The sequence below is a fragment of the Pinus tabuliformis genome, chromosome 9 (assembly GCF_031772625.1).
Source record: "Pinus tabuliformis cultivar Carrire ecotype Pingquan chromosome 9, CPIR1, whole genome shotgun sequence".
NCBI lineage: Eukaryota > Viridiplantae > Streptophyta > Pinopsida > Pinales > Pinaceae > Pinus > Pinus tabuliformis.
In genome coordinates this window covers 1,937,806,578-1,937,818,712 of record NC_142307.1, presented here as the reverse complement: position 1 = coordinate 1,937,818,712, position 12,135 = coordinate 1,937,806,578, and positions in this window count along the sequence as shown.

Sequence of the window (12,135 nt, the reverse complement as noted above, 5' to 3'; positions counted from 1 at the left end):
GCTATCATGCCGATGGAATATATCGTACCTAGTCTACGAATAGCAGTGCTCATAGGAATGATGGACCGTGAAGCTGTGGAGGAAAGGCTTGAGAAATTAGAAGAACTTGAGGAAGAACTGTTTTTGGTTGGATTTCATCAGCAGGTACAAAAGCAGTGTGAAAAATCCTAGCATGACCATGATATCAAGTTGCGCACCTTCAAGGTAAATGTCTTAGAGTTGCTGTATAACAGTAAGTTTGAAAAATTTCCAAGAAAATTTAGAATGCATTGGCTGGGACCATACATGGTTAAGGAGATCATAGATGGAGGCATGGTCTAGCTAATCAAACTAAATGGAGAACCTTTCCCAAGCAAAGTAAATAACAGTTGCTTGAAGCCCTACACAGGTGGGCTGGGTATCTGACTAGCTGGCCGAAGCACAATATTCGTGACCCGAGGAGACGGACAAGGGCGCGGGACTATAAACTCACGCAGCAGCTGCCGGTACAGATGTAAGGACACAATTCAGACATGGAGGTCTTAGAACAGAGGATGTAATAGATTCAGCAAGCAGCGGTGCAACGCACTGTCGACATCAACACTGAACGAGAACATTTGGAGGGACTCTGGGCCAAGATCACCGTGCTGACAGAGTGACTCAATGGTGAGTCACGATGTTTGTGTTGGGGGCCTGTTGGGCATGGAATCCCCCCACAGCATGTTTTGGGGCTCAAAGCCCAAGTTTTGAGTTGATATTATTGTAAGCTCTACGAATTGCAGGTGTGAAATGTATGTTAAAGTCATAGTGTTGTTCGCCCTAAGTTTTGAATGTAATGTTGGCCTACCCATGTGTTACACAGTAATTTGTCACTGTCTTCACTCCAGTCCTCCTACTGTGTCATGTGTCCAAGTCAAACATGCTCATATTAGACAAATGCTCTCTGATGTTGCCAAATGACGCACTTTTCCTAAGTTATTTGCCTCATCACGTCTGTGGACTAAATATGCGCACTGAACGACGCTCATAAATAGTCCAGCCACGCTGCCAGCGTGGAAGTACATTTGATTCCCGTGATGGTCCGATTTCATGCTCCAACGTGAGGTTACTTATTATCTTTAGCAATGATCTGACTGACTACATTGCTCACTAGCAGTGTCAATGCTAAAGCTTAGTTATGCACCCGCGATGATCCAGATTGGGCGAATTTGTTCCAACAGTTGGCTTTCCATATGACTCTAGACCTGGTTGTTGGCATAGTTTGTATCGCCCTCCTTTCTCTGGCGTGGTTGTTCCATCATTTGTGCTACCTTCCTTTGGGATAATCTCACTCTTCCACCTTTCATGGAGACTCCTTCTCCTATTTAAACTCTCACCATTGCTATGCACTGCTGGTTTTTGGGATAGTTTTCTGATAGTTGGCTAGTTGAGCAGTACTGTTAGTGTTTGTGAGTTTGCTAGATAGCTGGTGTGAGTGTAAAATGTGTGGGATTGTTGATAGCTTGTGGAAGGTTGTGAAGTGCCCTTAATCTTGTGTAAAACTTATGAGTGAGAGAGATCTTGTATGTTGGGAGATCCATCTTCAAAGAGTGAATGCTTGAAGAACATGCTGGCTGGATCCCTCTGAGAAGGCTTGTGATGTCAAGACTTTGGTTGTAAGCTTACTCTTATTTCATTATTAATACAATCAATGATGTTTTCCTATGTCTTGTATGTAATTTACTTGATAGCTCATGACTTCTTGACTTTGTGAGTAAATAGTTCATTGTTGTTTTCCAATTACGTCCTTCGTTGTATTTCCTTTGCATGGTTTCAGGTTGATCACTCGTTAAGGAGAAGGAAGTGGAAGCTGGAGCAGCGCAACGGAACTCCATCGACCACCGGTTGAGGTAGGACTCCAACTATGACTATTTAAGGAAAGCTATTGTTGATCTATCCTTGTTTGTGACTAGACCCACTCTAGGGCTAGAGGGGTTGCCCCTGTTCGCAAAGGGAACACTTTCCTGCATCACAAATTGGCAACTCCATTGGGGATCCTGACCTTTGTGCTTTCTTTGTTTGCTCTTGTTTTTGGTTTTTGATTTGGTCTCTTTTGAAGTATGGGGGTTAGTTATCAATCTCTTGAGTTTCCTGGCTTGATCTGGGAAGTACCTCTATTTGATTGAAGGATTGACTGCTTTTGATTTGGGAGTTTTGGTTCACCTGTCATTGTTTTAAAAGTCATCATGGATTTGAATTTAACAGTCGCACTGTCATCGCACTCACCCTTTTGTAATATTCTGTGCATCGCGTAATTATGCCTCATAGTCACGACGGTTCTAAGAATCTGACCATCGCAGAAAAGTCGTGTACTTCCGCGCTGACATCGCTCTGTTGCTGCGGCTAGTGCTTTATTAGCACTTGTTGCTTGTGTATTACCCACACTGATTTTTGTAGAATTGATTTTCTCAATTCTGCCTCCTGAGTCACTCAGTCCTGCTAGTCCCTTGCTTTTCTCACCTACTTAGTAGCTTGTTTTTCACTGTTTATGGTTAAGGCACTCTTTCGTGAGCTTTGTTGAATGAATCTTGATTTTTTGCTTATGTGACCTAGTTCATTATTTCAAGTCTTTTGGATAAGCTGGCTTGGTTGCTTGTTTTCCCAAGGTGCAGCTTTTTGTTGGTTTTATTGAGCCTTCCCCTCTGTTTGATTTTGGTTGATTGTTTAGTGATTGTTATTGAACCAATCTTTGGCATTGATTCGATTTCTTTTCGCTTCCGAACATAGATCACGATTGTTTGGATCAACTATTTTTTCCACACTTGCTTGTTGCTTATTGGTTTCTTTTACATTTAAAGACATCAAAATAAAAAAGATTGCATTCATTTAGTGTACAAAAGTGAAAGTGAAATTGCATTCCAAGTTTGCATATTGGAAAGTGAATGATAAGGTCTCTCATTAGTAGTATCCGTGCACTTTAAGGATTGATGTCTGTATGCATTGAGTGACTACCTTGTTGTCTTGGTTTTCTTGGTTTGGGAATGATCTCTCTACCCTCCCGTAGGTAGGTGTTCATTGAAGAAAAAGGATTTTTCATTCATTCTAGCTGCATCCTAGGATTTGTTGCATACATACGGTAAGGCCTGAAAACTAAAACATAATTCAAGATCAACCGTAAAATGAACTGAATAAACCTAACAACGCATTGGAACATTACAAACACTATTTAGAGGTCTAGGCTAGAGACGTGCTCTGACGTCATTAAACCTAGTCACTTTTGTTTCCACTCAAGGTTAGGTGATTCCTCCTTCTATGACTCTATAGTGGTCTAGTATGGAATTATGCTCCCATGTACCGTCAAGTATATGTTGGGAGACACCACTAGGTTATCATCCTTTACCCCTAGGAAGCCATGTCTGCTGCCTTACCAAATGTAATGCACTGAACACAGCATTCAGGAAGACTGACTGCCGTACGGAAAGTCCTTGGTTTTCATATGACTTCCAAGGTGTATATGCAGTTTTACGGGTTGTCTGGTAAAACTTTTGCCTAGTTCTCCAGAGTAGTCACTTTCGTTCCTTTTCGGACTCCCTAAAATAAAAGGTCCATCTGAGCACTTGTCCTTTCAGGCTCATTAAACCTAGAGTCACCTTTTCGTCCTTTTCTCAACTCTTGAAACATGAAAAGGTCAAGTTTTGTTCCTATGTCATAAAATTTATTTGCCCACGAAATATTCCTGGTAACATTTAGAGTTCTTCATTATAGTTCGATTGTTTTTAGGCTCGTTCCTAATGGCAACATTCCTCGAGTCTACTGGCCAAGGTCTTTCCCCAGATGGGAATCCTAGTCCATTTCCTTCTTTTGGAATTGCCGGTGCTCTGTATGTGGCAACATTGTATTTGCCTAGGTTAACCATCGGTTTGCCCATACGGTTGTTTTCAACCTCGGTGGTCCCAAGTGTCATGATTCCTGTTCCACCATCTTCTTCGTCTGAACCACGACATGTTGATTCTAAGGTTGAGCCTACACCTTCTTCCCCTGTTTCTTCCTCCTCCTCTCCTCCTTCGCCTGATGAAAGTTTCACATCTAGTAACCAGGAGACTAAGAAGAAGAAGAAGATGATGATGATGATGAAGAAGAAGTCCGATAAATGTGAGGCCACTTGTGCAGCTACTGCTCTGAGTACATCTTAGGTCGAAGCACCTTCTACTCCTCCGCGGAAGGTTAAGTTTCCTTGTAAATTGTGCAAGAGTGACCATCTTCTTCGTGATTGTCCTAGCATTCCTAGGATCTTAGAAGTATGGTCTCACGATCTGAATCGTCCCTCATAGTCCTCTGAAGCTCATGGCGATGCTAACCTATCAACTGGCAACGGTAAGAAGAAAGGGAAGATTCGATTCCCCTATAGGCTATGTGAAGGCAACCATCCCCTTCACCTTTGTTCGCTCATGGATAAAGCTTCTGCCGTTTTGGAAATTCTTACAGCTTCTTCACCCCAACTTCCCGTTTGTTATTAGAGGCTCTCTTCAGACCCTCTCCTGATTGAAAAAGAGATTGACTTAGATTCTTCTCTTGTCTTTCCTCCTCCTTCTGAGCCTGGCTGTGCTAAGCCTATTCCAAACCAACCATTGGTCGGAGAGAGTGCCGAGTTGGGTTCACCACTTGTTGATCACTCTATTTCAAAAGGGCATCATGCTCATGTTCTCCTCATCTCATCAGATTCTCCAGAGTCCGAAAACGACCCTCCTATCCCCACTGATCACAAGAGTCCTTCTTCGGTTCCTGTAGAGTAGGGAGGCAATCATACGATTCCCCCAGCAAGTAGTTCGGTCGTTTCCTTTGACTGGAGTCATTTGACTGCATTCTACCTTCCATCCTATGTGCCTTTCCAGATTACAGTACATGCCTATGATAAGGCGGTACCTGGCACTATCTTGGATGAGGGTGCGTCTATCAGTCTTATGCCTTCCACTACTTGGCAAGCTTTGGGCTTCCCACAGCTTGTGCCAGTCACACAGAATTTGTTGGCGTTTGACGGAGGAACTAGTCAACCTTTAGGGATCCTCCCAAAGCTGCCTGTCAATTTTGGGGACAAAACCATCTATATAGACGTTATGGTTGTCCAAGCTGCTTTAGATTTCAGTCTTCTCCTTGGCCGTGACTATGTTTATGCCATGGGGGCCCTCGTCTCTTCACTTTTCCATGTGGTTTGTTTTCCACACGACGAAAGAGTGGTGACCATAGATCAATTATCGTTCTTTAGTCCCCCGGTGCCTCCTACGCAGCTATAATCCCCTCTCGGTTCTTGCTTGCAAGCAGTACCTTCTTTGCCACAGTTCAATTATGTGGCTACCCATTCCATCTCCGTCTCTACTAATGATTATGCAGATGGTCTCGTCCATCATGTACTGGGGGCATTGGAACCTGATCTGTCATTGGTGCATCATGACATGTATTCCTCCTAGAGTGTGTTTCTTCCATCCCGGGAAGACCTCTTGGGAGCCATGTTCTCATATGGCCCATGAACAAGAGTCCCGAGGATAGTTTTGATCTTGTGTTGACCTCGTTAAAAAACAAAACAAGGTGCCCGAGGACTGCTCTTATCTTGTGTCAACCTCAATAAAAAATGAAACAAGGAGTCTCGAGCACAGTTCCTTCTCTTGTGTCAAGCTCGATACAAAATGAAACAAGGGTTATGAGGATAGTTCTTTTACTATGTCAACCACATTAAAAAATGAAACAACTCCTCCTTTTCCAAATCGAGTCTTTGATTAAGATCTCGTAAAATCCAAGTCGAGTCTTTCCAAGATCTCGAATGTGAACCTTCATTCCATCCACCTCGTTGAATGCAATGAAGCTTGGGGGGCATGCACCTCGATTTGCGTCATTATGCTGGGGGCATGCAAACTTATAACAAGAATAATTGTTCGTTTCAAGCTTGTGTAAACATGAAACCGAATCCAAGCAGAGTTCTCCATGGTTCAAGCTTGTGTAAAAATGAACCCATACCCGATTTACATCTCATGGTTGCCATTTATCTGCTAAATTCTACTAGATGAGCCTTGGTTGTTTAATTCCATCGCCACCATCTCTTTGGCTAATCATATTCTTTCACTTGGTTGTTTTTCCTTTCCTGAGGAATCGCAGCGATGAGTGGTTTTATTAGCCAGGCTCTTAACCATTACATGTTTTGAGCAGTTCCACCATTGTTGGAACCGGTTGCTACCCTTTATACCACTCGTTCCTCTAGGACAAGTCTCCTTTAAGCTCTTTTCTGACTCGTAAAAGATGAAAAGATTGCGGAGTATTTTTCCCTTTTTGACTCGTTAAAGAGAATATAAATGGAGGTCTGCTTTCAGCTCTTTTTCGACCGTTTAAAGATGAAAAGATTGCCGATTTTTTCCTTTTTTGACTCGTTAAAAGAAATAAGAGGTAGTCGACTTTAAGCTCTTTTTCGACCGTGTAAACACAAAATGATTATTGGGCCTTTGTCGTTACAAGCTAGTTATTGGTTACGAAACGACATGATTCCGACCGCTTTTCTACTTTTTCGGGTCAAAGTCACTAATCATGAAAAGTACTCCTCGGTCGTAATGGTCAAGTGGTTCTTTCGAGTATCGTTTTATACTTTTTCGGGCTCGAGAGACACAAATCTACGAAAAAGGACCCCCCTCGGAGTTTTCTTTTCCATGTCATTTTTAAACTCTCTAAACATGAAAAAGACTCCGAGTTTTACCTATGTTGAACTCGTTAAACCCCGATGACATTGGACTCGTCACCATGATGAGACTCGAGCTTCTCCTTCCTAGGGCTCATTAAACCATTACTAGGTTGGATTCAACCAATGGTCGAACTTATATTACAAGCACATGCTATCCCCTTCAACTTTGTTTTCAAAAATAATTGGGGGTGCCAGTAATGGTGGGGGAAAATTTGGAAATCATCATTGGCAGCTAGTCACTCTTAAACATTGACACTTTTGCTTCTTGTCGGGTTGGGACATCCGTACATCGTCACTTGGCATTCTGCGGGTTTGGGTTTCCATTTAGCCTCATTCCATTCAATTCACGCTATCTCCATCACGCCTCTGATCCCTTGGTAACTGAATGCTACCACCCTCTAGAGTCATGTCGCCGATATGTTCAAGAGTATAATCCTTCTGCAGTTTACCTCCTTTGTCTCCTTTGATACTTTGTTCCACCATCTACCACTTGGTCCTTATCTCGTGACGTTGATGAGGGAAACATTATGGCCCTCCTGTGATGGATCGTCTCCTGTCGACATCAGCTCATTATCCAGGAGATTGATCTAGAGATCCCCTTTGGTACCTTAGACCTTGCATGCCTCAATGGCAAGTTCTTCACACCTGAAGGTCAACTTTCATCATTGGTCATCAATTGAGTGATTCCACGAGTGTTCGACTTCAGCTCCTTTTTCACACTTCATGGATTGTGCTAGACAGTACCTTGAGAACCATTGGCATTATTGGTGTTTTCTCTCACGCTTGTTAACAGTTTTACTCATTGACCAGTAATCAAGCGACTTTCTATCATGCTCGACCTCAGCACATCTACTCGTATGTTAGAATTTGTATTATGATCGGATGGGTTCAAGACCCCGAACTTAGATTACACATGTTCAGGTTGCATGGATTGGTTCGTGATTACATGACTCATTGATGGATGGCTACGACCATACCTAAGTATTTATGGATGGCTGCGACCATACCTTTATCATTATCATAGTCTCATTAGCTGGATGGTTGTGTCCATACCACAGTATGTATTTTGGATGGCTGCGCCCATGCCTAGACTACATGTACTTCATTGTCAGAGATATCAGTTCTACTTGCGTGTAGGTTCTTCCAAATGGTATTCCAGCTCAGTCAGTTTCGTAAAGCAATTCATCCCTCCCACTCTCTCGGGCTTCATACTTTAGGGGGCATCTGTTACACAATAATTTGTCACTGTCTTCACTCCAGCCCTCCTACTGTGTCATGTGTCCAAGTCAAACATGCTCATATTAGAAAAATGCTCTCTGATGTGGCCAAATGACTCACTTTTCCTAAGTTATCTGCCTCATCGCGTCTGTGGACTAAATATACGTGCTGAACGATGCTCATAAACAGTCCAGCCATGCTACCAGCACAGAAGTACATTTGATTCCCACGATGGTCTGATTTCATGCTCCAGCACGAGGTTACTTATTATCTTTAGTGATGATCTGACTGACTACATTGCTCACTAGTGATGTCAGCGCTAAAGCTCAGTTATGCACCCGCGATGATCCATATTGGGCAATTTTTTCCCAACAGTCGGCCTTCCAGATGACTCCAAACCTGGTTGTTGGCATAGTTTGTATCGCCCTCCTTTCTCTGGCGTGGCTGTTCCATCATTTGTGCTACCTTTCTTTGGGATAAGCTCACTCTTCCACCTTTCACAGAGACTCCTTCTCCTCTTTAAACTCTCACCATTGCTATGCACTGATATTTTTTGGGATAGTTTTCTGATAGTTGGCTAGTTGAGCAGTGCTGTTAGTGTTTGTGAGTTTGCTAGATAACTGGTGTGAGAGTGACAAGTGTGTGATTGTTGATAGCTTGTGGAAGGTTGTGAAGTGCCCTTAATCTTGTGTAAAACTTAAGAGTGAGAGAGATCTTGTATGTTTGGAGATCCATCTTCAAAGAGTGAATGCTTGAAGAACATTCTGGTTGGATCCCTCTGAGAAGGCTTGTGATGTCAAGACTTTGGTTGTAAGCTTATTCTTATTTCATTATTAATACAATCAATGATGTTTTCCTATGTCTTGTATGTAATTTACTTGATAACTCATGACTTCTTGATTTTGTGAGTAAATAGTTCATTGTTGTTTTCCGGTTACGTGCTTTTTGTATTTCCTTTTCATGGTTTCAGGTTGATCACTCGTTAAGGAGAAGGAAGCAGAAGCTGGAGCAGCGCAACGAAACTCCATCGACCACCGGTTGAGGTAGGCCTCCAACTATGACTGTTTAAGGAAAGCTATTGTTGATCTGTCCTTTTTTGTGACTAGACCCACTCTAGGGCTAGAGGGGTTACCTCTGTCCATAGAGGGAACACTTTCCTGCATCATACCATGGTCTGCAGACCATGGGATTGTATAAATAGAGTGAAGCTCTAAGTGTAAAAAAGCACGTATTAAGTTAGAGAAAAGTATGAGATAGAAGTACAGAGCGAGTGTCTAAGTGTATCTTGGGTCGTAGAGTAGGAGAAGGCTCTACAACTGAGTGCACAGAGGCCTAGTTGTCCGTAGCTGAGTGCGCGGACCCCTACAACTGAGTGCGTAGGGTAAAATAGAGTCTATAACTGAAGGAAGAGAATAATAAAGATAAGTTTTATCTGAATTACTTATATCTGTCTTGGGTTATTATCTGTTGAGTATGAATTGCAATCATACTGTTTACTTACTACGCGCACTTGTATGAATTGTGAATATTGTTAAGTCTTACTAAAAGCATACAAACAAGCTAAGTTAATCAACTAAGATAGGATTACTAGTAATGACTTGGGTAATAACACCATTCAGCCCTCGAGTAGGGTTGTGCGAAGAAAACATCACAGGCTGCGAGGTATGGGTAAGTGCGCGTAGGATCGTACTGCAGACCACTTAAAACCATCAAACATCTCCAGGGTGCAGAAACCTAGTTCTAGCACCCTCCCATACTACTTCAGGTGAGACCTCAGTCTGCACTCCGTGGACTGGTGCCGAAAGGGCCAGTAGTACCGGGATTTGTCTAGCTAAATCACCTCTGAACCTGGGTCAGGCCCCAACAAGGCAACAAAGATGGTTCGGTCTCAACACATTCCCCAACAAGGGCATCGTATCCATTGTACCTGTCACATGACCTCCTTTGTCTGCGCTGAGAAGATGGTGCTCCCACATTCTCTCTCGCATCCTCCAAAAATCTGTCAGCTTCTCTTGTGCGCTTTCATCCATCTCTGGAAGACTCTGCTTGAGTGGATGTCTCCACTCTTGGAACCTTTGCATGTGGCTGCTCCACATTAGTCTAAGGCTCCTCCTCCTTAGGAACCAACAGTTCCTCCATAGCCTGTAGTTGGAGCTCCCTCTCAAGGGAAACTCGCATGGCCTTCTGCTCATCAAACTTGAGATCTCTGTGAACCACTGTCCTTCGACTGGTAGGCAAGTACACCCGATAGTTGTGAGGTGTATCTGTTTACCCCACAAATATCCCCAACTCTGTTGTTGTCTCAAGCTTCTTTTGTGCATCCTTTGTCACATGGAAATATACTGATGAGCCAAAGATCCTGAAGTGACCCACATCTAGTCTCTTACCGGAGAAAGCTTCCTTTGGTGTCTTCATCCCATGTATGCGATGCAGGCTTCTATTTTGAAAATAGACCACTGTGTTGCATGCCTTAGCCCATAAGTGAAGTGGTAGGCCTTGGTCATGCAGCATTGCCCGTGATGCCCCTACAATAGTTCTGTTCTTCCTCTTGGCCACCCCATTCATCTAAGGGTTATGAGGTGCCGTCAACTCTCTTTTAATTCCTTCCACTGCACAGAAGTCCTTAAATTCTTGAGAGACATATTCTCCATCATTGTCGCTTCTCAAGGCCTTGATATTCTTCCCTGACTCTTTCTTGAACTCACAAAAATTTGTGAAGATTTGGTCCTTTTTCTACATGAAATAAATCCAGCTTTTACGAAAATAGTCATCAATGAAAATCACATAATACCTTTTCTTCATTGTGGATGCCATCGAGAATGGTCCACACACATCAATATGAACTCGTTCTAAGCTAGCCTCTGCTCGACTGTCTCGATCATGAAAGGAAGACTTCGTGTACTTTCCCAAGGTACAACCTTTGCATGTGTCAACTTGCTCAAGTTTACCTTTGGGAAGTCCTGTAGGTATTTGTTGCATTATCTTCAAAGCCACATGATGCAAATGGCCCAACCGCCTCTGCCACAACTCGCTAATGTCTTTCCTTTGTGCCAATTCTTCTTTCATACTCAATGTTGCACAATCATCTACCTCTAGTTTAAAAAGATTCTTCACCTGAATCCATATCTGTTAAAAAATTATATATTACAGAGCAATGGAACACATAAAATATTGTATAAATAAAAACAAAAAAAATGCATAAAACAAGAGAGACACAGATATACGTGGTTCACCCAGTTTGGGCTACGTCCACCCCAAACAACTAGTCCTTATTTTTTATTACCTAACAAAATGAAGAGACACAACCTACAACAGATCCATTGTAATATCCTCTGTTTTCTCTCACAGTCTCACCTATCTAAACTAAACATAAGTTCTACCATCAGATCATCTGCCTAATGAATGGCCCAGGTTGACAAGAAATTGCTATACTTTTACAAGGAAATTTTACATCTGTTTTTAGCTTCGGGAGCGCTGCGCTCGAAACCCCCTGCATTGAGGGGTGTACAATCTTCTTGGGGTATACATCTAGCTAAAATAAAGACCTCCAAATTAGGATGATAATCATGCTCCACACCCAACACTATCCTCTTGGTCTGACCAGTGTCTATGTGTCTTAGGAACACCTTTCCTTTATTGAAGACAACATCATAGCCTTTGTCCTCCAACATCATGACCGATACCAAGTTCTTCTTCAGTCCAGGCACATACATCACATCTGTCAAGGTGAGAGGAGCTCCATGCTCCCTCTAAAAAGCAACCGTGTCCACTCCTGAAACACTATACCTTCCGTCATCACCCATCTCTATGCACATCTTGAGGTCTTTCTCCTCCAAGGCACTGAATAAATTTTTATCATGGGTCATGTGGAATGAGGCTCCACTATCAAGACACCAGACATAACCCATAATCGATGACACCATGCATGCAATAAGGGTAAAGTCCATTTCGAACTGAGAGGATAATGCCTCACCTTCTGATCCTTCCGAGGATCCCTTCTTGGACTTCTTCGATGGGCAATTAGTCGCATAATGTCCCATCTTGTGACAATTAAAGCATCTTACTTTAGACATGTCACCCTTCTTCCCTCCATGAGAATAATTCGATTTGAAATGGCAAGTGTTCCCGTTCCCTTTCCTTGGCTTACTTGCTAAGGCCAGATTTTCTTCATCATCATTCTTGGATGAAGAACTATCTCGTGTGCTCCTCCTACATAAGATTCGACTACAGTCGTTCCC